At 51.6% G+C, this 24204-nt stretch overlaps 1 long non-coding RNA gene across 1 annotated transcript; it reads right to left on the bottom strand.

The window, feature by feature from the left end:
- Positions 1–18533: 18533 nt before the first annotated feature.
- LOC138102534 (uncharacterized) lies at positions 18534–20893 on the bottom strand. The gene is made up of 3 exons (XR_011147433.1): positions 20788–20893; positions 18804–18882; positions 18534–18617 (listed from the first exon to the last, which is right to left on the bottom strand). It is a non-coding gene; the product is annotated as an uncharacterized lncRNA (long non-coding RNA).
- Between the last annotated feature and the right edge of the window lie 3311 nt (positions 20894–24204).

Below are 24204 nucleotides of genomic sequence, written 5' to 3'. Positions count from 1 at the left end.
GTTGTTTGAGAGTGTGATATTGAGACATTTGTTTGGGAGGGTGCTTGTTCGTTGAATTTGGAATCTTGACTGGGAGAACCTCTGCAGGAAGATTAGTGGCTTTTGATTGAGAGCAACCAGCAGCAGAGAATTTAGAGTTTGAAAGGGTACGTGGAATAGCTTGTTCTTGTGGATGTATCAGAACCTTTTATTCAACGGGAGGGTGGCAGGTTGCAGGGATATTAACGCAGTGTAAAGTTTGTATTTTGAGCCTGAGATTTTAAAGATTGTGTGTGGGAAGTCGCATTTGGTGCCTGAGGTTTGGGAGGTTCGGGAAGAAAATTGGGAAAGAACTGTGAGAGAGTGTGAAGAAAGATTTGGGTGGAAACGAGATAACACTAGGGGACGAAGCTCTCTCCATTCATGTGTCCTATCTGCTCGAGTGATAGAAAGGACTCCCTGCTTTGTGTGTGGGTGTAAGCTCAGTGCAGATTTTGTGGAAGCCGGGGGAAAAAAAAAAAAAAAAAGGAGATTTCAAGCAGCAAAGCAGCCTTGGCAAAAGGCACAGGATACAGGTGACCCGAAGGGGGTGGCACAGCATTTGAGTATGCTCAAATAGGATGGGAACCAGACAAAGTAAGGAAATCCCCAGAGCAAGCCCGCTCAGCTGTATTCTAGCCCATTGGAAGGAGATAGTAGGAGCTGGAGGCAGAGAAAATAAAAGAACCCTTATAAAATATTGTACCCAGTGGTGGCCACTGTATAAATTAGAAAATGAAGCCAAATGGCCATCTAATGGAACTTTAGATTATAATACTTTGCTTCAGCTAATGCTGTTTCTGAGGTGGGAAGGTAAATGGGAAGAAGTTTCCTATGCTGATGCATTTTTCTCTCTCCAAAAACACCCTGAATGGCAGAGAGACTGTGGAATCAAACCCCCCAGTGATCCTATGGTGTTAGCTCTGGAAAAAGAAAATAAAAAGGGCCAAAGAAGAATTAAGCGGTGTTGTTTGTCATGCAGCATAGGCCAGAGATGCATAAGGTCAGACAAAGTCTATCAAGCAGCAGCTCAGGGACAAGATGATGATGAATTAACCGATTTGCTTAAGCCTCCCCTTAGGAGACGGGAAGAGGATGTGGACTCGGAAGGAACACCAGCGCCAACCCCCTCTCCCCCGGGCAGTCCTGTCTCGTCCCGAACCAGGAAACAGGTACTGATGGCACCCCTGAGAGAGGCGGTGGCACCTGATGGGGATACAATGTTGATTAGAGTACCTTTCTCTACTGCTGACCTAGATGCATGGTATAATATTGCCAAAAATTACCGAAATGATCCAGCGGGTACCGCTGAGCGCTTGTGACTTATAATTAAACAGCATAATCCAGATTGGGCTGATATACAATTATTATTGGGTGGACTAACAGAGACAGAAAGACAGTTAGTTTTGAAAACAGCTCGAGACTTGGCAGAGGACTATTACAAAACGCAACAATTAGATGTAAAAGATTACTTCCCACTCCAGGAACCACACTGGAATCCGAATAGAACAGCTGAATTAAAGAAATTAAAAGGTTATCAAGAATGGATAGCAAAAGGGGTGGAAAGGGCTATTCCCAAGACCCTAAACTGGTCAGCTTTGTACGCAATAAGACAGGGTCCTTCCGAGTCACCATCCGAATTCCTGGATCGTCTGAGGGATGCAATGCACCATAACACATCGCTGGATCCTGGGACCGAGGTAGGGGTACAACAGCTGGTATCTTTGTTTATAGGGCAATCCACAGGAGATATCAGACGTAAATTACAGAAACTTCAGGGGCCAGAAGGGAGGAATTTAGAAACTCTATTAGATGCAGCTTGGAGGGTATTCAGTAATCGAGAAGAAAGCTACAAGCAAGGGATGAGGAGATTAGTAGCAGTAGTAGAAGAAGGGAATAGAGGAAAACTTAGACAAGGACCCCCCAGACGAGGACCTCCCAGACAGGGCCCACCCCGGCTAGGTAGAGACCAATGCGCGATTTGTGGAAGGTCCGGCCATTGGAAAAATGAGTGCCCAGAAAGAAGACAAGAAGACCGCCAGAACAGAGGAAACCGAGGAAGGGGGAGGGTGGTTGCACATGTGAAAGAAGATTGAAGAGGACCGGGGGATTCCACCCTAGCAGATCCACTGGTTATAATGAAGCTAGGGGACAAGGAAAAAGAAATAGAATTTTTGGTGGATACGGGGGCAGCATATTCAGTTTTAAATAAAGCTTTAATGCCTGTGGGGGATGACTGTATTGTGGTACACAGAGCAACTGGCCAATCTGAAAAAGCTTATTTTTGTAAGCCATTGAAATATAAAATTGGGAAACAATGGGGTATTCACAAGTTTCTATATTTACCCAATTCTCCAAAAGCACTCTTGGGAAGAGATTTATTAGAACAATTACAAGCAACCATTATTTTTAGGAATGGGGAAGTTATTCTGGAGGTAAATGACCAACAGTACGTAGAAATACTGAGCCTAATATTAACAACCAAAGGCCCTGCGGAGGAAATTAGGGAAGAGATAATGAGCCAAGTGTTCCCAGGAGTCTGGGCCACAGATGTACCTGGGAGAGCCAAAAATGCAACCCCAATACAGATCAAACTCAAAGAAGGGAAACAACCAGTTAGAATTAAACAGTATCCCCTTAAAAGGGAAGACAGGGAAGGAATTGGCCCAATAATTGAAAAATTCTTACAGTTGGGATTGTTAAAAGAGTGCCAATCTGATTTTAATACTCCTATCCTGCCTGTCCGTAAACCTGATGGATCTTACCGGGTGGTCCAGGATTTACGGGCTGTTAACAAGATAACTGAGGATCTCTATCCTGTGGTGGCAAACCCTTACACTCTGTTAACATGCTTAACACCAGAGCTAACTTGGTTTACCGTTTTAGATCTAAAAGATGCCTTCTTTTGCCTCCCTCTCCATGAAGCCAGCCAGAAAATGATTGCATTCAAATGGGAAAGCCCTAAGAGTGGGTGCAAAACCCAGCTCACATGGACGGTGTTGCCTCAGGGATTTAAGAACAGTCCCACCCTGTTCGGAGAACAGCTCGCAAAAGACATAGAGTCCTGGGAAGCCCCACCAGGAGAAGGGAAGCTATTGCAGTACGTGGATGATCTCCTAATAGCTACCCGAACAGAAGAAGCTTGCACAGCCTGGACGGTAAGCCTCTTAAACTTCTTGGGACTCCAAAGGTACAGGGTATCCAAGAAAAAGGCTCAGGTGGTGAAACGGAAAGTGATCTATCTGGGCTATGAAGTCAGTGCTGGGCAACGAACTTTGGGGCAAGATCGCAAAGAAGCGATATGCCAAACCCCAAACCCCAGACAGCGAAAGAGTTACGGACTTTTCTGGGGATGACGGGGTGGTGCAGACTGTGGATTTACAATTACGGGCTGCTCGTGAAACCCCTATATGAATCATTACAAGGGAAAGCAGAGATCTCCAGTGGACAAAGGAGGCCACGCGGGCCTTCAGCCAGCTAAAGAATGCCCTCATGTCAGCTCCAGCTCTAGGACTCCCAGACGTGAGTAAGCCATTCTTTCTATTTTCCCATGAGAAGCAAGGGATCGCCCTGGGAATACTAGCGCAGGACCTGGGCCCATACCGACGGGCAGTTGCTTATTTCTCTAAACAGCTAGATGCAGCAGCCAAAGGATGGCCTGGGTGCCTCAGAGCTGTTGCAGCAGTCGTGCTAAACATCCAGGAAACACGCAAGTTCACCTTGGGTCAGAAAATGACTGTACTGGTATCCCACACGGTGTCTGCGGTGCTGGAAGTGAAAGGTGGGCACTGGCTCTCCCCACAAAGGTTCCTGAAATATCAAGCCATCATGGTAGAACAAGATGATGTAGAAATAGTGGTAACTAACATTGTCAACCCAGCTTCCTTTCTCAGTGGAAATCAGGGAGAACCAGTACGCCATGATTGCCTGGAGACTATCGAAGCCACCTACTCCAGCCGCCCGGATCTGAAGGATACCCCTTTAGACAATGCAGAGACCTGGTTTACTGATGGGAGCAGCTACATCATCAGTGGAAAGCGACATGCTGGGTATGCAGTTACCACCTGCCAGGAGGTGATAGAATCCGGACCCCTGCCAACAAACACCTCTGCACAAAAGGCTGAAATAATCGCCCTAACTCGTGCCTTAGAGATGGCAAAAGGAAAGAAAATAAACATCTATACAGACTCAAGGTATGCATTTGGAGTTGTACACGCACACGGGGCCATTTGGAAAGAAAGAGGACTGTTAAATTCGCATGGAAAGAACATCAAACATGCAGAAGAAATAATGCGGCTGTTGGAAGCAGTCCAGCTACCTGAGAAAGTAGCAATCATGCACATAAGGGCACATCAAAAGGTGAGCTCAGAATTGGAAGAAGGAAATGAACTGGCGGACAGAGGCAAAAGAAGCAGCAAAAGGTGAAGTAACAACAACTGGCGCCTTGATCCCAGATGGACAACTTTCCCTAGAGGGTAAGCCAACATATAATAAAAAAGACAAGAAATTAATTAAAGATGAAAGGGGAACATTTAACCAAGAGGGATGGGCTATCACTGCAGGGGAAAAAGTAGTTATTCCCTCTCATTTGCTATGGGCCGTAGCTAGAGAGGAACACCAGAAAACACACTGGGGAACAAATGCCTTATATAGCTACTTAATTGAGAAAATTATCGCCAGAAACTTATACGAAACTGTTATGCAAGTAACTCGACAGTGCAACCTTTGCCTCCAGACTAATCCCAAAAATACCCCTAAACCAAAAATGGGCCAGACTGGGAGAGGCCATGGGCCGGGACAGCAGTGGCAAATTGATTTCACAGAACTTCCAAGAAAAGGGGGGTATCGATATTTGTTAGTGCTAACAGATACTTTTTCAGGATGGCCAGAAGCCTTTCCTACTAGGACCGCTAAGGCTCGAGAAGTAACCAAGGTGTTACTACAAGAAATAATACCGCGCTTCGGAGTTCCAGCCACAATGTCCTCAGAAAGGGGACCACATTTTATTTCAAGGGTGGTACAACAAACCAGCCGACATTTAGGCATAGACTGGGAACTCCACACTCCATACCATCCCCAGTCGAGTGGCCAAGTAGAGAAAATGAACCATTTGATTAAACAGCAAATTGTGAGATTAGGGCAAGAAGCTAACCTACCCTGGCCCCAATCTCTTCCACTTGCATTGTTACGAATTCGGACCAAGCCCAGAATTAAGGAGAAGCTAAGTCCCTTTGAAATACTTTATGGGAGACCGTATGGGGTACAGAAAGGAATATCTACCCAAACAGGGGAAGAAACGCTAACCACCTACATGATTGCTTTAGATAAACAGCTTAGAGAAATTGGAAAACATGTGGCTGGAACTCGAAGTCGAAGCTTGGACGGTCCTGTACACGGCATTCAGCCTGGAGATTATGTATATGTTAAGTCTCTTACAGAAAAGACTCTGGAGCCACAGTGGGAAGGACCATTCCAGGTGCTCCTCACCACTTACACCGCGATTAAGATCAGAGAACAGAGCGCCTGGATTCACCATACCCGGGTAAAGAAGGCTCCAGAGACCCCTTGGAAAGTGACCCCTGGGGATGATGAACTGAAATTGAACAAAATGAAAATGTTAGGGTGGCACACAAGTATAACCCAGAAAATTGTTTTTCTTACAGTTATAATTGTAACCTTCAGCCAGGAAGTTACTCATAGGAGAGAAGACATATGGTCCCAAGCCTTTATGCGGGTTACTGGACTCATGGGGAAATATTCTGATTTAAAAAATTTAAACCTGTTGACTATAGTCATACACGGAAACCAAGTGTATACAAAGCAAGAATGGGAAAAACAAAGAACTTGGCAGCTCCAGGGGACTGTAGGAGAAAAAATCAAGATTGGATGCCGAATGATTAATGGAACTACTCACAGAAAAGCAACCCAAATCAGTGTCTCAACTACTCCTACAGACAAACACCGTGAAATCTGTAGTTACTCAAGTGAAGCAGACTGTTGGTATAATTTTACATTAGTACAGACTGTTGAAGTGATTTGTCTTTGGGGCCAAGACAGTAATGGGCTCTCATTCAAATTCCAGATAAATGCCATGGCTAGGCCCACTATGACCTACTCTGGCAATCAGATCCAAACCCAGGTCACACCACTTAAATCTGAGCCAAAGGTTTATGAGATTGGCCCTTATGTAGTGAGGAACACAGGCCAACAATTACTGCTGTTTAACCCAGAATGGTCTCTTAAGCGTGTAGAACTACTAATGCAAATTAACATTTCTGAGATCCAACCAGCCTGCTCCCCTTTAATTCAAACATCCCTTGAAGGGTGGACAGCCTGGCTGCAAAAGCAAACCCCCCTCATGGGCAGAATGTGGAGAGACCTGAGTGGCATCCTAGGAACAGGGCTGGGAGTTATAAATGGGATTGATTCAGAGATACTGATGAATAAATTGGCCACAGCAACCAGTGACCTGACCAAATTAAAACAGCCCCTACAATCTTCCCTATTAGCATTAGGAAACAGCCAGTGGCAAGTCTCAAAAATACTCCCAGACCTCATGAAAATCAGCAGCCTGGACCACGAACTGATATTAAACACACTTGGCACAGCTCAGGACAATGTCTCATTAGCCCTTAGCTGCATACAGGCTCAATTATGGATGCAGTCCACAGCTTCCTTTTAATCATAAGAGAAGGTAATGAAGGTGTATTTCCTATTGAAATCCGAGGAGCTGTTTGGGACAATGCTACTAAATTAGAAAGAAAGCTCCAATCCTGGTGGACCTTGGTAAATTTCACCTATGACCCAATGACTAACATAGCTACTGCCTTTGTGCTTACGATACGGAATGCCACAGTTTATGTAATTCATCCTATTGTCGCATTGGGATTAAACCATAAAGGGACAGTTTTCTACCCCTCTGAACATAGAGTATGGGCTCGGATGGTAGGAGAAGAATGGCAAACGGTAAATTTAGAATCTTGCATTACACGGGAACAACAAGGATTTATCTGTGAAAGTAATACACTTAATGCCAGAGACATAGGTCTTGATACAGAACAAGGCATGTGTCACTTTGAGATCCACCCAGACACTTCACCAAACACTGTACTCGTATATGTTGGGCAAGGCTGTGTGTGCTTAAGAACTACCTGCACTTCAATGATGATAGATGACAATGTTATAAATGTAACTGCCAGGAATCACTCTAATTTTTGTATTTGTAATTTTGCCAAGATTGTTGGGTGTGACTTTTCGTATTTAGCACCAGTCGTATCTTATCAATTAATAAGGTCTAACTACACCATTTACCATAAATTGCTACCCACACCTATTGGGATGGACCTAACATTAGTAAAGCAATTAGTAAAACATCAGGACCTCATAGAGATTTTGAGAGAAATCCAAAGAAACGGGGAAAAGACCTTAGTCACCGTCCATTATGACACACAAGAAATCAGCAGAATCTTGCAAAGAGTAAAACAAGACGCAAGCCATAACTGGTGGGACTCACTTTTCGGGTGGTCACCTACCACAACTGGTATCCTAAATACGTTATGTCACCCCATAATTGTCTTATTAACCTTGGTTAGTACCTGCCTCGCGCTGTCTATCGCGTTACTTATTTGGAACTATAGAGTACTAAAAAGGCTATCAGTTCTAACTACTTTGTCAAACGCACACGGAAAAACATTAAGAGATGCCTACCAAAAAATTCATTAGGAAAAGAATTTAAGTATTAGTAAAAGAATTTACTAACTCTTTAGAAAAGGGGGGACTGAATCAGGGGGATGGGGAGCAGAGGAATTCGTTTGTCAGGAACAATGCATCTAGCTTGGTCAGCATAGCAGAGCAGGAAGAGAGAAGATAAGAGACTGCTGATAAGACCAGCGGGAGCCTCAGACAGACATCCTGCCCTCCCCAAAACTAGCTCAAACCAGTGCCAAAGCTTAAACCCAGGCCAAAGGTATAAAAGAGCATGCGCAGGAGAGAAAGGTGAAAAGTTCAGGACGAGGAAGACTCCCCCTGACTTCATCACAAGACCCCCGAGAGACCCCTACCACAACCCCCAAACAACACTGCACAAGCGCTACGCGGATGTAAATGACTTTTGAGTTCATTATAGTACGAAGCGAGGCTGGGCGGGGCTAGGCGATGAATATGTATGAGTTTGTTAGGAAACTTAATGAATACGGAACTTGTAACCCAATAAATACCGAGCTGAATGCAGCTGTGGGCACGCGTGATTTTGGAGGAGCGATCCCCCGTGCGTCCCAGCGCTGGAATAAAGCATACCCACCTACTTTACTACTTATTTAGTAGTGGAGTCCTTTCCGCTTTTCAGCGTCTCCAGTGGACCTTGGAACACAGAGCTGTTTCCAACCAGCAAAACCATCTTTGGAAGCTTCCCTGGAGGAATCTGGGGCTGTTTCTTGGGAGCTCAGCTTCCTCCAGGAGGTGTGAAGGCTCTGGGACCTACCTGGGAGGAGTCTCGGGTGGGTTCCAGAGCAAAAATGTAACTCAAAAGGAGAAAAAACATACTGGAAACCTTCCTTGGAAGAAGGAAGGCCTTGTGGCCCTGTGGTTATCAACTCAGGTGCCCAAATTAGAGGTCAAAAGACTCCAGGAGAATGCTGGGAGGAATCTCAGTTGTTACAGGTGAATTATTGAGAGTTGGCTTTCCCGTCTGTTGTATGGGCTATGAATTAATCATGAGTTCTAACACTGCATGGTCAGAGCTGTTCAATGGTTGCTGGGGTGCTCTGGCTGTGGGTTGGATTTTACAGGGGCTGGATGATCTGTGTGCTGTAACATCACTGCTGTGGGGTGGGCAAAGGGCCGGGCTGTTGCCAGCCAGACTTGGAAGGCACCACCACAAAAGGAATGGGACTCCAACCAGTGAGGAGCCTGAGGGCCACAGCACCAGAGCAGGGCAGGCTCCCAAAAGATTGACAAGGGGATGGGACTATGCAAAACAGGAAATAAATATGCATCAGGCTGATGCAATCACAGGGGTATAAAAGGCAGGATGGCCATGCTGTGGGCGAGCCTCTGGCATCCAGCCACGCTGCCAGCGCTGCCCCTTTTGCTTTGCCATTTTTATTGAGTTCTCAGTAAATTTTAAGAACTCCTTTCCATATCGGATCTGGGTCGTTTATAACAGTTCCAGGGGCCCCGCAGTGTCACAGTGCTCCCTGCGCACCCTGAGGCCCCACATCAGCCAGCCCAGGCCATTGCCACGCTCCCAGTCACTCCCAGCATGATCCCAGTGACTCCCAGTCTCTCTCAGAATATCCCAGTTGCCCCCAGCATGCTCCCAGTCACTGCCAAGTCCTCCCAGTTACTTCCAGTATGATTCCAGTTGCCCACAGCCACTTCCAGTCACCCTCAGTGATGTTCCAGTTGCTCCCAGTATATCCCAGTTGCCCCCAACATGGTTCAAATTGCCCCCAGCATGCTCCTTGTCACTCCCAGTATGATCCAAATCAGCCTCAGTGCGATCCTAGTTACCTCCAGCATGGTTCCACTTGCTCCCAGTTGCCCCTAGTACAGTCCCAGTCACTGCAAGTATGACCTCAGTGGCCCCCAGCACAGACACAGTCACTCCCAGTTGCTCCCAGTTTCCCCCAGCATGCTCATTCCCAGTCACCCCAGTTGCCCCAGCATGGTTCCAGTTGCCCCCAGCATAATCTCATTCATTCCCAGTATATCCCAGTTGCCTCCAGCACACACCCGTCATTCCCAGTTGCTCCTAGTAGCTCCCAGTAGCCCACAGTATGGTCCCAGTGGCTCCCAGTACTTCTATGTTCGTGGTCCCAGTGCTGCTCCCAGCCCTGATCTGTGGGGATGGGAATGTCCCGCTCCCTTCCTGGGGCAGGCTCACACCTGAGCCAGGTGTGCAGGGCAGGACCTTGCCCTGAGCCCAAGCCCTGTTCCCCCTGCAGGATCTGCTTCCCATCGGCCTCTTCCTCCTGCGGCCCCAAGCCCAGCTCGGTGCTGAACGAAGGGCGCTGGGCCGGGGTCATCCCCCGGCGGGGGCTGCGCACCCCCTCTGCCCCTCCCCAAATTCCCTCCCGGGGCAGCAGGGGCTGGCTCAGGAGCCCTGGGGCTCCTGGGGCTCCGTGCTTTCCTTCCTAAGGAAAAGAACCGTCCTTCTCATCCAGGCTCCCATGGCCAAAACTGAAATTCTACCTCCCAAATTCTGTCTATCCAAGGATTGCTCCCAGACAAAAGCTGCCATGAGAGACAGGTCTGGCTGCCCTCACCCATGGTGGCCACCTCTCATCTTCTCCCAAAACACCCGGACTTTGTGCTTTTCTTTCATGTGGAAAACACCCATCCTTCTCAGCTGTTGCTATGACCCAGCCCACTGCTGGGCTGGGGCAGTGAGATGCCGATCAACCCCGGACCCTCCCGTGGATCGAATTTCCCCAGACACAGACTCGCAGGCTGGGTCGATGGGCGGCTCAGGAGCTTAAGTCACATCCCCCCAGGGCTGCCCCTGGCTCCAAACTGCCTTTCCCTGTTCGGGAGAATTCCCTCTTACTCGGTTGTTCACTGGTTCTTTGTTGTATCTCCCAGTAGTTCTTGTTGAATTGTATCCTCCCCCTGGCTTGTAACTCTTTGGTTGTTTTCCCCTTTCCCCACGGTTTCCAACCCCCCTCTAAAACTGAGGGAAAAGCCTCTCGGCAGGATCCCAGATTAAGATCATTGCCATGTTCTGGTTGCTAAACTTCTGACAATAAACCTGTTGGAAGCCAGACCAGAACCCTCTCTCTCTTCCTTTATCTCCCAACTAACGTGAGCCGATAGCATCAGCTCCTGCCGTGTCTCCTCTGCACAGAAGCCAGCGAGCTCAGCCAGCAGCACTTTTCCTGATGCCAAAGTTGCTTCTGCGACGCACAGAAGTAACACAGCTGGACTCTCTGTGACCGAGGGCACGCCAGAGCTCGTGCAGCGAGCACAGAACTGCGTTACTCGACAAGGTGCCCATGGCCAAAACTGGGATTCCACCTCCCAAATTCCCAATATCCAAGGGCTGCTCCCAGACAAACCTGGCAGGACAGACAGATGTGGCTGGCCTTGGCCTCTGGTGGCTGTGTCTCATCTGCCCCTGAAACCCTGGGGCTCGGTGCTGCCCTTCCTCTGGAGACCACTGTGACCTCGCGTGGCCTCGTGGAACCCAGGGGCCGTTGTGACCCTGCAGGGCTGGTGGCACCAAGGGAACCATTGTGACCCTGTGGCCTTCCATGGAGCCAAGGGGCCACTGTGGCACTGCTGGCCCCAGAGAACCAAGGACACCTTTGTGACCCTGCAGGGCCCACGGAACCAAGGGAACATGGAACAGCTCTGGCTGCCTTGGGCTCCTGGGGCCACCTGGCAGCTCCGGCTGACCTTGGCATGGCGAGAGCTGCTTCTCACCTGCCCTGGAGCGCTGGGGCTCCGAGCTTTCCTTCCTGTGTGTGTTGGTTTGGCACGCCTGGTTTTTGGTAGCGGGGGGGCCACAGAGGTGGCTTCTGTGAGAAGCTGCTGGAAGCTTCCACCATGTCTGGCAGAGCCGATCCCCGATGGCTCTGAAGATGGACATGGCACTGGCCAAGGCTGGGCCACTGAGGGAGGCTGGTAACACCTCTGTGATAACAGATTTCAGAAGGAAATGAAAACATAGTGGGACACGGTGTTTTTGTAGTCAGAGAGGAGGAGGGGAGAACATGTGAGGGAAACAACAGGGAGACACCAAGGGCAGTGGAGAAGGAGGGGGAGGAGGTGCTCCAGGAGCCAGAGCCGAGATTCCTCTGCAGGCCGTGGTGAGATCATGATGGAGCAGCTGTGCCCCTGCAGCCCCTGGGGATCCCTGGGGGATGCAGAGATCCACCCGCAGCCCCTGGGGATCCCTGGGGATGCAGAGATCCACCCTCAGCCCCTGGGGATCCACGGGGGATGCAGAGATCCACCCTCAGCCCCTGGGGATCCACGGGGGATGCAGAGATCCACCCGCAGCCCCTGGGGATCCCTGAGGGATGCAGAGATCCACCCGCAGCCCCTGGGGATCCATGGGGGATGCAGAGATCCACCCGCAGCCCCTGGGGATCCATGGGGGATGCAGAGATCCACCCGCAGCCCCTGGGGAGGTGCCCACGCCGGAGTGGGTGGATGCCTGCAGGAGGCTGTGATCCAGGGGCAGAGCCGGTGCAGAGGGGCCCTGCTCCCAGGCTGGAGCAGCCTGGCCTTGAAGAACTGACCCCATGGAAGAGTGACCCACGCCGCAGCAGTTTTGGGAGGACTGCTGCTCGTCAGATTGGACCCACGTCAGAGACGCTCACGGAGAACTGCCTCCCGTGGGAAGGGACCCCACGGTCTCACAGGGGAACAACTCCTCTCCCTGAGCAGCGGGAGAAGCCACAGGAGATGAACTGACCACAATCCCCATTCCCTGTCTCCTGTGCCATCGGTGGGAAGGATGGAGGGGAGGGGAAGGTGTTTTGAAAGCTCTTCTTTCACTTCTCATTATCCTGCTCTGATTTTGTTATTAATAAATTCACTTGATACCTGTAAGTTGAGCCTGTTTTGCCTGGGACGTTGTTGGATGAGGGATCTCTCCTGGTCCTTATCTCAACCCATGAACTCTTTGTTATATTTTCTCTCTCCTGTCCAGCTGTGGACAGGAGTGAGAGAGCAGCTTTGGTGGGTGCCTGGAGTCCAGGCAGCATCAATGCACTAAAGACCTGAACAAAAACTCCCTGGGCAATGATTCCCCTGGGATCTAAAGCCCCCACCCCTCACACGACAGCCCCGTCCCACAGAAATGTCAGCCACTGAGCCTCTCGCTCTCCACGGCTTCACTGCTTTGGTGCCCAGTGGTTGCCACGGGGCCACCATGGCCCCTCTGAGCTGGGTTTGGGTGGGGTTTTGGTGGGCCTGCAGTCCCTGTTGTAATGTGGTTGTTCCAGTTCACAGACCACGATCTCTGGGCTGGCCACTCTGGGGATTTATTTTTAAGTCACGTTTAAGCTGCAGCTTTGTCCATTCTGTTATTCATGTTCAGGTTGGCAGCTCCAGGACTTGCTGTGATCCACCTGTGACTCACATGCCAGGGCCATAAAATTCTGAAAAACTTCACTGATCAGCCCAGCACTTCCAGCCACTGCTGTCTACTTTTAAATAACACAAATCTGTCAACCCCTCCTGTGCTCACAGGACAGCCACAGAGCAGGACAGCAGCGCAGCAGCCAGAGCTGAGGACTCCCCCAAGGACAGAAGGACAGCGTGGAAGGACAAACAGAGCAGCTCTGAAAGCACCGAGTGCTGCTGCTGCCTGGCCCTGCTGCTGTGCTGGGACTCAGCTTCTCTCCCCCTCTGCACACAGGCACTGCCCTGCCAGATTCAGATGAGGTTTCAAAGGAAGCATTTCTGACCAACAAGTTGCTGCAGGATCCTTTATTTTGCTAAAGTGCACAGAGGAGGTGATTCCTCATTTCCATTGTCTCTGGGTAAAATTCGAGGTGTAAGCAGTGAATTCTAAATAGGATGAATGATCCCAGTAATGGGATGGTGATAGGATAAATAAAGTTCCATTGTGCACAACATTATCACAAAATGAAAAAGGAAACCCTGCACACACACAACCACTCTGAAAAACTTGAGCAGACAGGCTGGGCCTGCACTGAGTTACACTGCAGCTGTGGAGAACAAAACCGGCACTTCATTGCTGCGGAAAAAATCCAGCCATCATTTTCCTCAGGGCATCCCTGAGCTCCTGGTTCCTCAGGCTGTAGATGAGGGGGTTCAGGGCTGGAGGCAGCACCGAGTACAGAACTGACACTGCAACATCCAGGGATGGGGAGGAGATGGAGGGGGGCTTCAGGTGGGCAAACATGGCAGTGCTGAGGAACAGAGAGAGCACGGCCAGGTGAGGGAGGCACGTGGAAAAGGCTTTGTGCCGGCCCTGCTCAGAGGGGATCCTCAGCACGGCCCTGAAGATCTGCACATAGGAGAAAACAATGAACACAAAACAGCCAAACACCAAACAGGCACTGACAGCGATGAGCCCAAGTTCCCTGAGGTAGGATTTGGAGCAGGAGAGCTTGAGGATGTGTGGGATTTCCCAGAAGAAGTGGCCCAGGGCATTGCCCTGGCACAGGGGCAGGGAAAATGTATTGGCCGTGTGCATGAGAGCGTAGAGAAAGGCACTGGCCCAGGCAGCTGCTGCCATGTGGGCACAAGCTCTGCTGCCCAGGAGGGCCCCGTAGTGCAGGGCTCTGCAGATGGACACGTAGCGGTCGTAGCACATGATGAGGAGGAGGGAATACTCTGCTGAGATGAAGAACAGAAAGAAAAACACCTGAGCAGCACATGCTGAGTAGGAGATGTGCCTGGTGCCCCAGAGGGAATTGTGCATGGCCTTGGGGACAGTGGTGCAGATGGAGCCCAGGTCGCTGAGGGCCAGGCTGAGCAGGAAGAAGAACATGGGGCTGTGCAGGTGCTGGCCGCAGGCTCCGGCGCTGATGATGAGGCCGTTGGCCAGGAGGGCAGCCAGGGAGATGCCCAGGAAGAGGCAGAAGTGCAGGAGCTGCAGCTGCCGCGTGTCTGCCAATGGCAGCAGGAGGAAGGGGCTGATGGAGCTGCTGTTGGACATTGGCTGTGTCCGGGCATTGGGTTCTGCCACGGAGAAAAAGACAGTGAAGAGTTAGAGGAGATGTCTGTAACCACAATCAAAGCCATTTCCTGTACACCCTCCCTGGAACACACACAGACACCCTTTGGTGTTTAAGAGTTCTGAGGTTTTTGTTTTTAAGCTCCCCCATATCTCTCCTGGTATTCTTGGGTATCAGAAATCCTCAACCTTTCTGCTTCACTCAGGGAGAACAGAGCAACTTTTGCAAGGCAAGATGATGAGTGGAGACTCAGGGGAGGTGCTCTGTCATTCTGACCTGCTCAGAGTTTCTCTGTTTCACTTTTCTCAAATGCAGAAGGTTCACCCTCCCATGTTTCCCTTAAAGATCACCAGGTGCTGCTGGGAGCAGATGGATCCACCACAGACCCCCAAATGTCTGTCCCTCTCTCAAGGTCTCAGCACCACATTCGTAGCCGAGGACACACCTGGCTCATTTCACCAACCCAACAGCATTTTCACACTTGTAGCATCTCTGCTTTTCTCCTCTCTCTGGGCTTTCAGATAACACAAAGATGCTCCAGGACAGATTTGCATCCTGGAGGAAACTCCCAGCTTGGAAGGAAACCTCGGGGAGAGAGCCAAGAGTCCCAGAGCTGGCACTGGATGAAGGGAGATTGAGCTGCTGCCCTGGCTGCACTGACAGCCCTGCCCACAGCCGGGCACTGGGGCCAGCGTCACCCTGAGCCAGCGGTGCCCCCTCCCAGAGCCCCCCAGTGCCAGGCAGATGCTCCCAGCCCTGTGCTCTGCAGAGGGAACTGGGCCCGGGACCACAGAGCTGCCCCACAGCTCTGCTGCAGCTCTGCCTGCACAGGAGGGGCTTCACGCCTTGGACCCCCGGCCCTGAGGGCAGAGGCTTGGCTGGGGGGCACAGGAGGGAGGGGGCTTCTTCAGAGGGAGGGGCTGCACTGGAGGGGATCCTGTGGGGATCTCTAAACTCTGCCTGACACATTTCTGCATTTGTTTTCTCTCCTCCCCTGATCTCATCTCTGCTTCCTGGGGATTTTCCTCCTGGAGCTGTTTCCCTGTGCCTGATCTCTCCCTGCCAGCACTCACAGACCCCAAATCTCTGTGCACTCTCCTTGGCCCTACAGAAACCTGCCTGTGTGCAGGGCACTGGCTGGGGACAGGTTCTGCTTGCAGCTTGGAGAAAGGACAGCTCAGACTGAGCCTGATGGGTCCAGCAAAGGTGATGCTGGTGCTGTCCATGGGCACAGGAGTGGCTGAAAGCACACGAGGGATCTCCTGTGCACCTGCTGATCACTGAAAGGAACAGTTCAGATGTCCCAGGGACCTGACAAAATTCATAACACCTTTAATATTTATCCTCCCTCCCCACCATTCTCCAGTGGCAGGAAACTGAAAACAAAGTCTCAGGAAATTTCCTCATTTCTATCAAAATCCTTGTATTGGAAATATTCTGGGAGTGATCAGAAACCCTCAGCCCATCAGAGCCTCATGAGCATTTCACCTCCCCTGCACTCGAGATGCTCTGAGTTGTACTCACAGAATCCGTAGGCAGGGGGATGTTGCAGCTTTAGGAGATCCCTCCAGGAGCTGCAGCTGCCGTGTCCTGCAGCCAGAGGCTTCCTGTGCCAGGGGCTGGCAGTGATTCTCCCCCAGTCACTTCCCAGCCCTTTCCCAGCCCCGGCTGAGTTGAAGCCCTGTGTGCCTCTGTGCTGTGCCCGGGCTGGCTGCAGGCAGTGCCCCAGCCCCGCTGGGCTGTGCCCAGGAGCTGCTCCTGGCCAGAGCTGTCTCTCTGCAGCGCTGCCGCTTGCCTGGAGCTGCCTCTGTGCCAGGAGCCCGGCCCAGCTCAGCAGCACAGACACAGCACAAGGACTGGAATGACCCTCTCGGGGCTTGGTGCTGAGGCCCTGAACATCAGTTCCTGGCAGGGACTGGCAGAAACCTCTCAAGGATTCAAGTCAGAATTGAACTTCAAAGTTTCTGGAAGTTTTCATGGGTCCCAGTGAGGGACACGACTGAGAAAGTGTCCCCAGGCTGCAGTCAGAGCAGAGAACTGGAGGCAGGGATGGCAGGGGGGACAAAGAGAAGGCAAGTCTTGGTGCCCTGGGGCACAGCAGCATCTGTGCCACCAAGGGCTGGGAGGAGACACCTTGTGCTGAGGCCCTGGGGCCTCCTGGGCACAGCCCCAGCAAGGCTGGGCACTGTCAGCCCCTTGTCCTGCCCTCAGCATTCCCCCACATCCCAGTGGCCTCAGGGATCTGCTGGAAGGAGTCCCTGGGGGCCTTGGTCAGGAATGGCCCTGGGGGGCTCCTGAATGCTCCCAGGGACTGCAGGGTTTTCAAAGGACTTTGGCTTTTGCCTGGGAGTCTCTGAGAGCTTTGTGCAATCCCGGCCTCCAATTCTCTCCTCCAAGGAGTCCCTGAGGAGCCTGTGGTGGGCATGGAGCTCAGTGGGACCCATTGATGCCTCCAGACTGTGGAAACCATGTTTTTACTAGAAAATGGACATATCATGAACCAGCCATAAAACAGAAGAACCAGAGCACGTAAGACAGAAGGACTTGAGCACCTACACAGGGGAAGAGTCCATGGCGACGTTGTGAGAAAGGAACAAGCAGCACTGGGGAGGATGTGAATGAGGAACAAGCAAAGGAAGAAAAGGATAAGAAAATGCAAACTGAAGGACAGTTGTGACATACACGACAGACAGTGTGACACACAGACAAGAGCCAATCACAAAGCATAAAGCAGCGTGTGAAAATAGCCCTTAACCAGTAATAATAATGCACCATCGCGTGTAGGGAAAGCAAGAACTGTGTATGAGGGACAGTAGGTCATCAATAAAATGGCTTCTGCCTGATTCACACCGAATCGTGTAGAGTCCATTGTTTCTCTCCGCAGTCACATGAAGAAACAATTGGACAGAGCAGATGAAAATTTTAGGGTGTAAAGGTAAAAAATCAGCTCTTCCCAATGAGTCTCCAATGTTGATCTGAGTCCCGATGGATGTTCCTGCCCCTGCATTCACCCAGGTGCCTACAGGGATCCAGGAGAACGTGGAGAGCACCAGCCAGGGGTCTTCCCAACCTGGATCACAGGGAATGTGGGTCACCAGGGCTCTGCCAAACGTGGGTCCTCTGATGGGAGATGGAGTTGGAGCAGAGGACAAAGCTCTTCCCGCACTCGGGGCACTCGCAGGGCTTCCCTTAGCGGTGCCTCCGTTGGTGTTGGGTCAAGTGAGAGCTCCTGGAGAAGCTCTTCCCACACTGGGGACACTCGTAGGGCCTCTCCCCAGTGTGGATGCGCCGGTGGGTGACGAGGTGGGAGTTTTGCTTGAAGCCCCTCCGGCACTCGGAGCAGCGGAAGTGCCTCTCATCCATGTGAATCCGCTTGTGCAGGAGGAGATGGGAGCTGGTCTGAAACCTCTTCCCACACTAAGGGACACTCGTAGGGCCTCTCCCTGGTGTGGATCCTCTGGTGGATACGTAGGTTGGAGATTGTGACACAGCTCTTCCCACATTCCCCACACTCATAGGGCCTCTCTCCAGTGTGTAACCTCTGGTGGCGGATCAGGGTGCATCTCTGGCTGAAGCTCTTCTCACATTCCCCACACTCATAGGGCCTCTCCCCAGTGTGACTCCTTTGATGGACAATCAGGTTGGAGCTCCACCTGAAGCTCTTCCCACATTCCCCACACTTGTGGGGCTTCTCCCCATCGTGAAGCTGCTCATGAACCACCAGCTCTGACCTCTGGCTGGATCTCCGGCCGCCTTCCCGGCACAGGGTGGGTCTTTCCTCCTCAGAGCACCCTGGGCTGCGTTTGCAGCCCCTCCTCCTGCGGGATCTCCGGGGCTTTTCCTCCCCATTGGATTCCTGCGCTGTGGAGCCGCTCAAAACGGTCTCTTCCACCAGGTTCTGCCGCGGGGATTTGTCCTCCCTGGGCTCCGTGCTCAGCTCCTTGTCTGGGGGAGGAAGGACAAGGAGAGGATGGGATTTGCCTCCGTGCCACAGGGAAGGGGAAGGAGATCCCCCCAGTCCGTCCCCGGCAGGACAGTGTCGGCAGCGGGGTTGTCCTGCAGCCGGGGGCGATGCTGGGCTGGGAGATGGAGCAGGACAGAGGGGGAAAGGGGCACTGACTTCCTCCTCACCAGCCTGGGGGTCCTGGGGCATCTTCCTCTTCCTCACAGCCTCCTCCTCCATCCGGCCAAGGGCTGGGAATGGGAAATCCTGGTTTGGGGAGAAACAAGGGATGAGTGTGTTGGGCTGGGGCTTCCTCCTGCCCAAGTCCATCTTTAGAAGTCACCGGGTACCTGGTGTCCATAAAACCAACAAAAAATCAAGGGTGACTCCAAAAAAAGCCTCCAGGAGTTGCCCCTTTCTAGTCTCTGCACTTTGGGGTTCTGGGGGTCCCTCTTGTCAGGGCTGCTGGGGGTCCCATGGGTCCTGGGGATCCCCCTCTCCGGAGTCCTGCTTAGGGATGCTGGGGGGTTTTGGGGGTCCCACAGGTCCCTTTTTTCCTGATTCTGCTTTGGCTCCCAGAGGTCCCAGGGTCCCCCTCTTCAGCCTCCCTCCACTCCAGGCACTTGGGGCTCCCCCCTCTCCTCACCGCCCCTTTTAGGGCTGAGAGATCCCAACCCCACCTCATCTCCAGGCCCCCCCACCCCTCCAGGCTCTTGGGGGTCCCCCAGCTCTGGTATCGTCCCTCTCTGCTCTCCCCACTCCAGGGGTCCCGTGTTCCAGCCCCCCGCTCTCCTGGGGATCCCCAAAGCCAATGTCCAACCCCGCCAGGACCGGGTGATCCTCACATGGACCTCCCAAGACCCCCAAGGGGCAATTATAGCTCAGCTTTGGAGTCCTGTAAGATCCACATATCCCCTCTGGCCCAAAAAATCCCTCCCAGGGACATGCAAGGACAGCTTGGGCTCGATTCCAGAATCTGCAAGCTCCAAACACCCCTCCAAAAAAACCCCTCCTTGTGACCCCCCGATAGGTTTGGGGTGAGCTCCCCCTCCCCGCTCACCTGCAGCATGGGGGGAAAGATGCTACCGGGGCTGGGGGTGCTGTGGACACAGTGGGTGGGCGGTGGAACCTCGTGGTTCTCCAGCTCCTCCTCCTCCTCTCTCCCTCCTCTTCCTCCCACTCCTCCTCCACTCCCACCCTGCCCCCCCTTTCCCACCCACTCTGCCCCACGGCTGCCACAGCACGGCCTGCTGTGTGGGGGAAGCTCCCTGATCAGCTCCAGGGATGGACAGGGGGGTTGGGGACCCCCCAGTGTGGATCCCTCCCTTCCCCAGAGCCCCAGTGAATCGCTCCAGGGCTCAGGTGCTGGGGGACAGGGCTGCACCCCCATGGAACCGCTCTTCTGCTGTCCCAACCCCACCTTTCCCTCCCCTCTCCTCCCCTTTCTCAGCGTTCCCCCAATCCACAGCCCCATTCCAGCTCAATTTGGGTGTCCCATCCCTCTCCCGCTTTGTTTGGGGGTCCCAGCCCCCTCTCGCCCCCCCCCCTTCTGCACCTTCCCCATCCCCAATCCCCATCTCCCCTCCCCCGGCCTTGGTTTTGGGGGTTCCAGGCCCCTCCTGCTCACTTTGGGGGTTCCATTCCCCATTTCGCTCAATTTGGGGTCCCAGACCCGCCCCCCTTCTCACCGCTCACCCCGCGGCCGGGGGGGCTCCCAGCACCACCAGTGCCACCAGTGCGGCCCCAGCTGCCCCCACACGCCCCATGCCCAGCGCCGGGCGCTGCCGACAGCCCCAAAGCAGCCGCGCTGTGCCCTGGGGGGTCCCCAGAGCGGCCCCGCCCCGCACGGCACTGGGAGCACCAGTCCGGACCAGTGCGGAGCGCGGGCGGGCGGCATCAGCCGTGCCCGGGCAGGGCCGGGCCCCGCGGGGCTCCCGCCCGCACTCGGCCCCCGCCGGGACAGCGCGGGGGGGCCCGGCCTGCCCGCCCCCACCTCCCCCTCCCCAAATTCCGCTCCGGGGGGCGCTGGGGGCGGGGGGGCTCAGCTGGGGCCAGAGGTGCCGGAGCCACGTGTCCCCCGCTGCCAGCACCGCCCCTTCAGGATTAGGGGTGCCCCAAAACTCCCTCGGAGCTGGCGGATACCCCGCAGGCGAGCTGCCCCTCCCCAGTCACCTGCGGGATGAGGGGAACGATGCTCCCGGAGCCGAGAGCTGCGGACACAGAGAGCGATGGATGCACGTGGAAGCTCCTCTTCCTGCCCCTTCTGTACCACCTCTTCCTCTCGCTCCTCCCCCTTTATCCCTCCTCTTCCTCCCGCTCCTGCTCCTCCAGCCGTCCTCCGTCCAGCAGGTCCGCTGCCGCCCCCAAACCTCGGGCTGGAGCGTGGGGTCTGGGACACAGCCCCGTGCTGGGGGGCGGCAGCGGGAGCCGCGGGGCCCGGCCCGTGGGGGCGGCCGGGCTTGAAAAGTGCGCGGGGCCCCAGCGCGGTGTCCCGGTCTTGTTCCTCACCTTAACACAATGTCTTCAGCTCCCTACGTGCCCTTCATTTAATCAGCATTTCCTAAATGCTGACCCATCCCATCATCATCTCTACCCGGAACAGAATTTCCCAGGCCATTCCAAGTCCTTTATAGTTCTTAAAATACTGCGGCCAACCCCTGACCGTGATTTCCCCCACCCCCGCCTCCATGCAGACCTTGTTGTCTCCCAGCACCAGGATCGTTCCCACTGGCCCAGGTCTGCATTTAGTGAAGCCAACAGTACTTCTACCACTGCTTTCAGCAAGACCCCAGTTGAGTCTTTACATTTCAACATAACCAGATGATGTCTATTTAGCATGGAATGTTACTGTCTAAGAGTTGCACGTCCCAAGCAATTTCTTAGCATAATAAATTTTAAATCCTTTGGGTTGAAGTGTTTGGAAATCATCTGCTAGCGTATAAAGCAACTTCACTACATTCTTATTTTCAATACCTATGTAGAGCTAAGGAATTCCAATTATGAGAGGCTCTGTTCTGTAAGATCATTAAAAGTTAATATCCACCACAACACTCTCTCTATTTCATTGGTTCTTTGCAATTGCTTAGCAAAGATAACAAGCACCAGGCTTTTTAAGAGAGGGAGACATGCTTTCTTACCTAAAAAGACACAATCTTGTTGCCACCAAAGCACTCACACAGGTGAAAGTCAACAAATTTCCTGCCTCTTCCTTCCTTTCCAAACCAGCGCAGCATGAGAGAAAGCAGCTGTTTCCCGAGGCCGATGGGTCACAGACAGGTCAGATGACATTGAGGCTTGTTCCTCAGAGGCTGTCAGCAAGCAGCAGATGATGATTGCAAGGATCCAGGTGACACCATCACCCTCTCAAGAGAGGAATCCTTTAAGCAAGCACATTGCTCATCACTTCCATCCTGCTTTGGTTTAGTGAACCAGCTCTTCCTGGCAATGAGCAGCAAGGGGATCTAATTTGACTTGCTATCCTTTTGCATTTTATTCAATCATTACATCAGAACAGACATTTTACTTTTGTTTCAGTTACTCCAGAGGACCTTGGCCCAAAGCAAAATGAAGTCAAATGAGAAATAGCTAGCTTAAATTTATACACACCAACAAATCATGCTGTGTTTCAACAAGTGTAAGAGAGACGTGGGACTTTCCTTCCCTCTTAGCAGCTGCAAGCATAAAAAAAGTAATGATGCAATGTTCATTAATAAAACTTTCTTTAAAATCTCTTCTTGTGGACAGATTCAACATCTGCAGGAGATACCCAAAACACACTCATTGTGCTGCACTTCCCTTTTTCCATTCATGTGTTATATCTACTGAAAATATGTTATCAAGTAGGTATGAACACCCCATGCTCCCAAATTTTCCCTAAGTAAAACATATATCTGTGTATGTTATAAACAATCAAACACAAGGGAGAAAAGCGTGGCACAGATACTGCAGCAAAGGAAATTCATCACATTACAGATCTCCCCTGATACGGAGATTGGCCAGGACTTTCATCAGTGATGGGAAGGAATTTCTCATCTTCCCATTTACAGCACCTGAAGCAAGAAGGACCCAACACCTTAAGCGGTGTCCAAGATAGCACAGAAATTTAAACAGAGCCATTTACAAAGGGCAGCAATTCATCTGGCCAGTTCACACCTCAGATAACTATCTGCAGAACCCAGAGCAACATGATACTCCAAGGAGCAGTGAGATAGCCAGAGGATTCTCAGCTAAAGAAAATCAGGCAAGAACAGGAGGTTCCTTAGCCTGGCTAGCCCAGATAACATCTCCCAGCCATTAGCATGAGATGAAACAGAAAGAGAGAGGCTGAATTACTTGCAGTGTACAGATACTGCCCGAGGGAAATGTGACAGGTGACCTACAACATAAAAAATGCACTTAGCTGTAAAAACTAGGAAGTGAAGCTAAAAATGAGAAAAATTAAAAGCTGTCCTTGGATATGCAGTAAAAGGCACACTGACATCATAAACGGGAGAAGGAACACAAAAGCACCCAGCTGTTCAAAAGCTGTGCTATTCAGGTACAAAGAAATCAATGGTTCTTTAAAGAAAAAGTCCCTCACAACGTGAATGAGCTCAGTAACACTCAAAACAATATTATTTGTTAGAAAAATCATCTGCTCCAGTGCCTGAAGCAAAAGGTTTGCCGTTTATTCCATCATTCCCTCAAATCCAGGGATTAGTGAGAACTTCTTAACAAATTCCTGCCTTGCCTTATGGTCCTTCAGTTTCACCAGGGCCAAAGCTTGCTGCTCACAGTCAGTACACGAGTCCCTGTGGTGTTACCATCCTCTCGGAGTGAGAAAAGCACTCGAGATGGTGAACAAAGAGATGGGGCAGTTTCCTGAAGCCTGAGAAGGATGTTCTCAACTCAGTGGCACAAAGTCTGCTTTTGTTCAGACAGGAATGAAGAGGAAAAATGGCAGAAATTCATGATAGGGATGATGAGGAGAAACACTGGGCTGTGCACACATTCAGTCCAAGCAACATCAGCTCCAGGTGTGGTTTAAAATTCACATTTATGCTTTATTGAAGCCATGCACTGTATTTATGGCTCTCAGTGAATTCTGTATCCAAAAGGGACATGTTAGATGATTAAAAATTAGTTGGATTTCTTTCCTTCTCCTGTAGCAGTGCCAGTAGGAGAGGTAACAAAGGCAGTTCCCTGGCCTTCAGACATTGCACAGAAGTGGGATACATTGATACACACTCATGCAGCCAAACTGCAGGTATTTAATTCAGGGCCTAAGACATGAAGCCAGGCTTCTTTTAATAAATCACGGACAGGGATGAGCTCCTGACATTAACATTCCACTCCTCCCTCTTTCTGCTGAGACAGTCTGGACAACACGAATATCCCTAATACAGATCCAGGGCTCTGGTATAACAGCCACCCCAAAAAGCCATAGTTCCAGCTACCTTTCCTTTCTTTGCATCATACCAGGAGGAATCAAAAGGAATGAAAACTATTTCATTTATTATTACAGGTGAGAACCCCTCAAAGTACACAGGAAGAGAAGTTGTATTTTGTAACCTTGTTCTCCATCTAGAAGTAAAACAGGGGCTGGTGTGA

Source organism: Aphelocoma coerulescens, unplaced genomic scaffold, assembly GCF_041296385.1.
Source record: "Aphelocoma coerulescens isolate FSJ_1873_10779 unplaced genomic scaffold, UR_Acoe_1.0 HiC_scaffold_83, whole genome shotgun sequence".
In the NCBI taxonomy this organism is placed as follows: Eukaryota; Metazoa; Chordata; class Aves; order Passeriformes; family Corvidae; genus Aphelocoma; species Aphelocoma coerulescens.
Note: the sequence above shows the minus strand (reverse complement) of the source record. Positions and strands in the feature narration are given on the sequence as shown.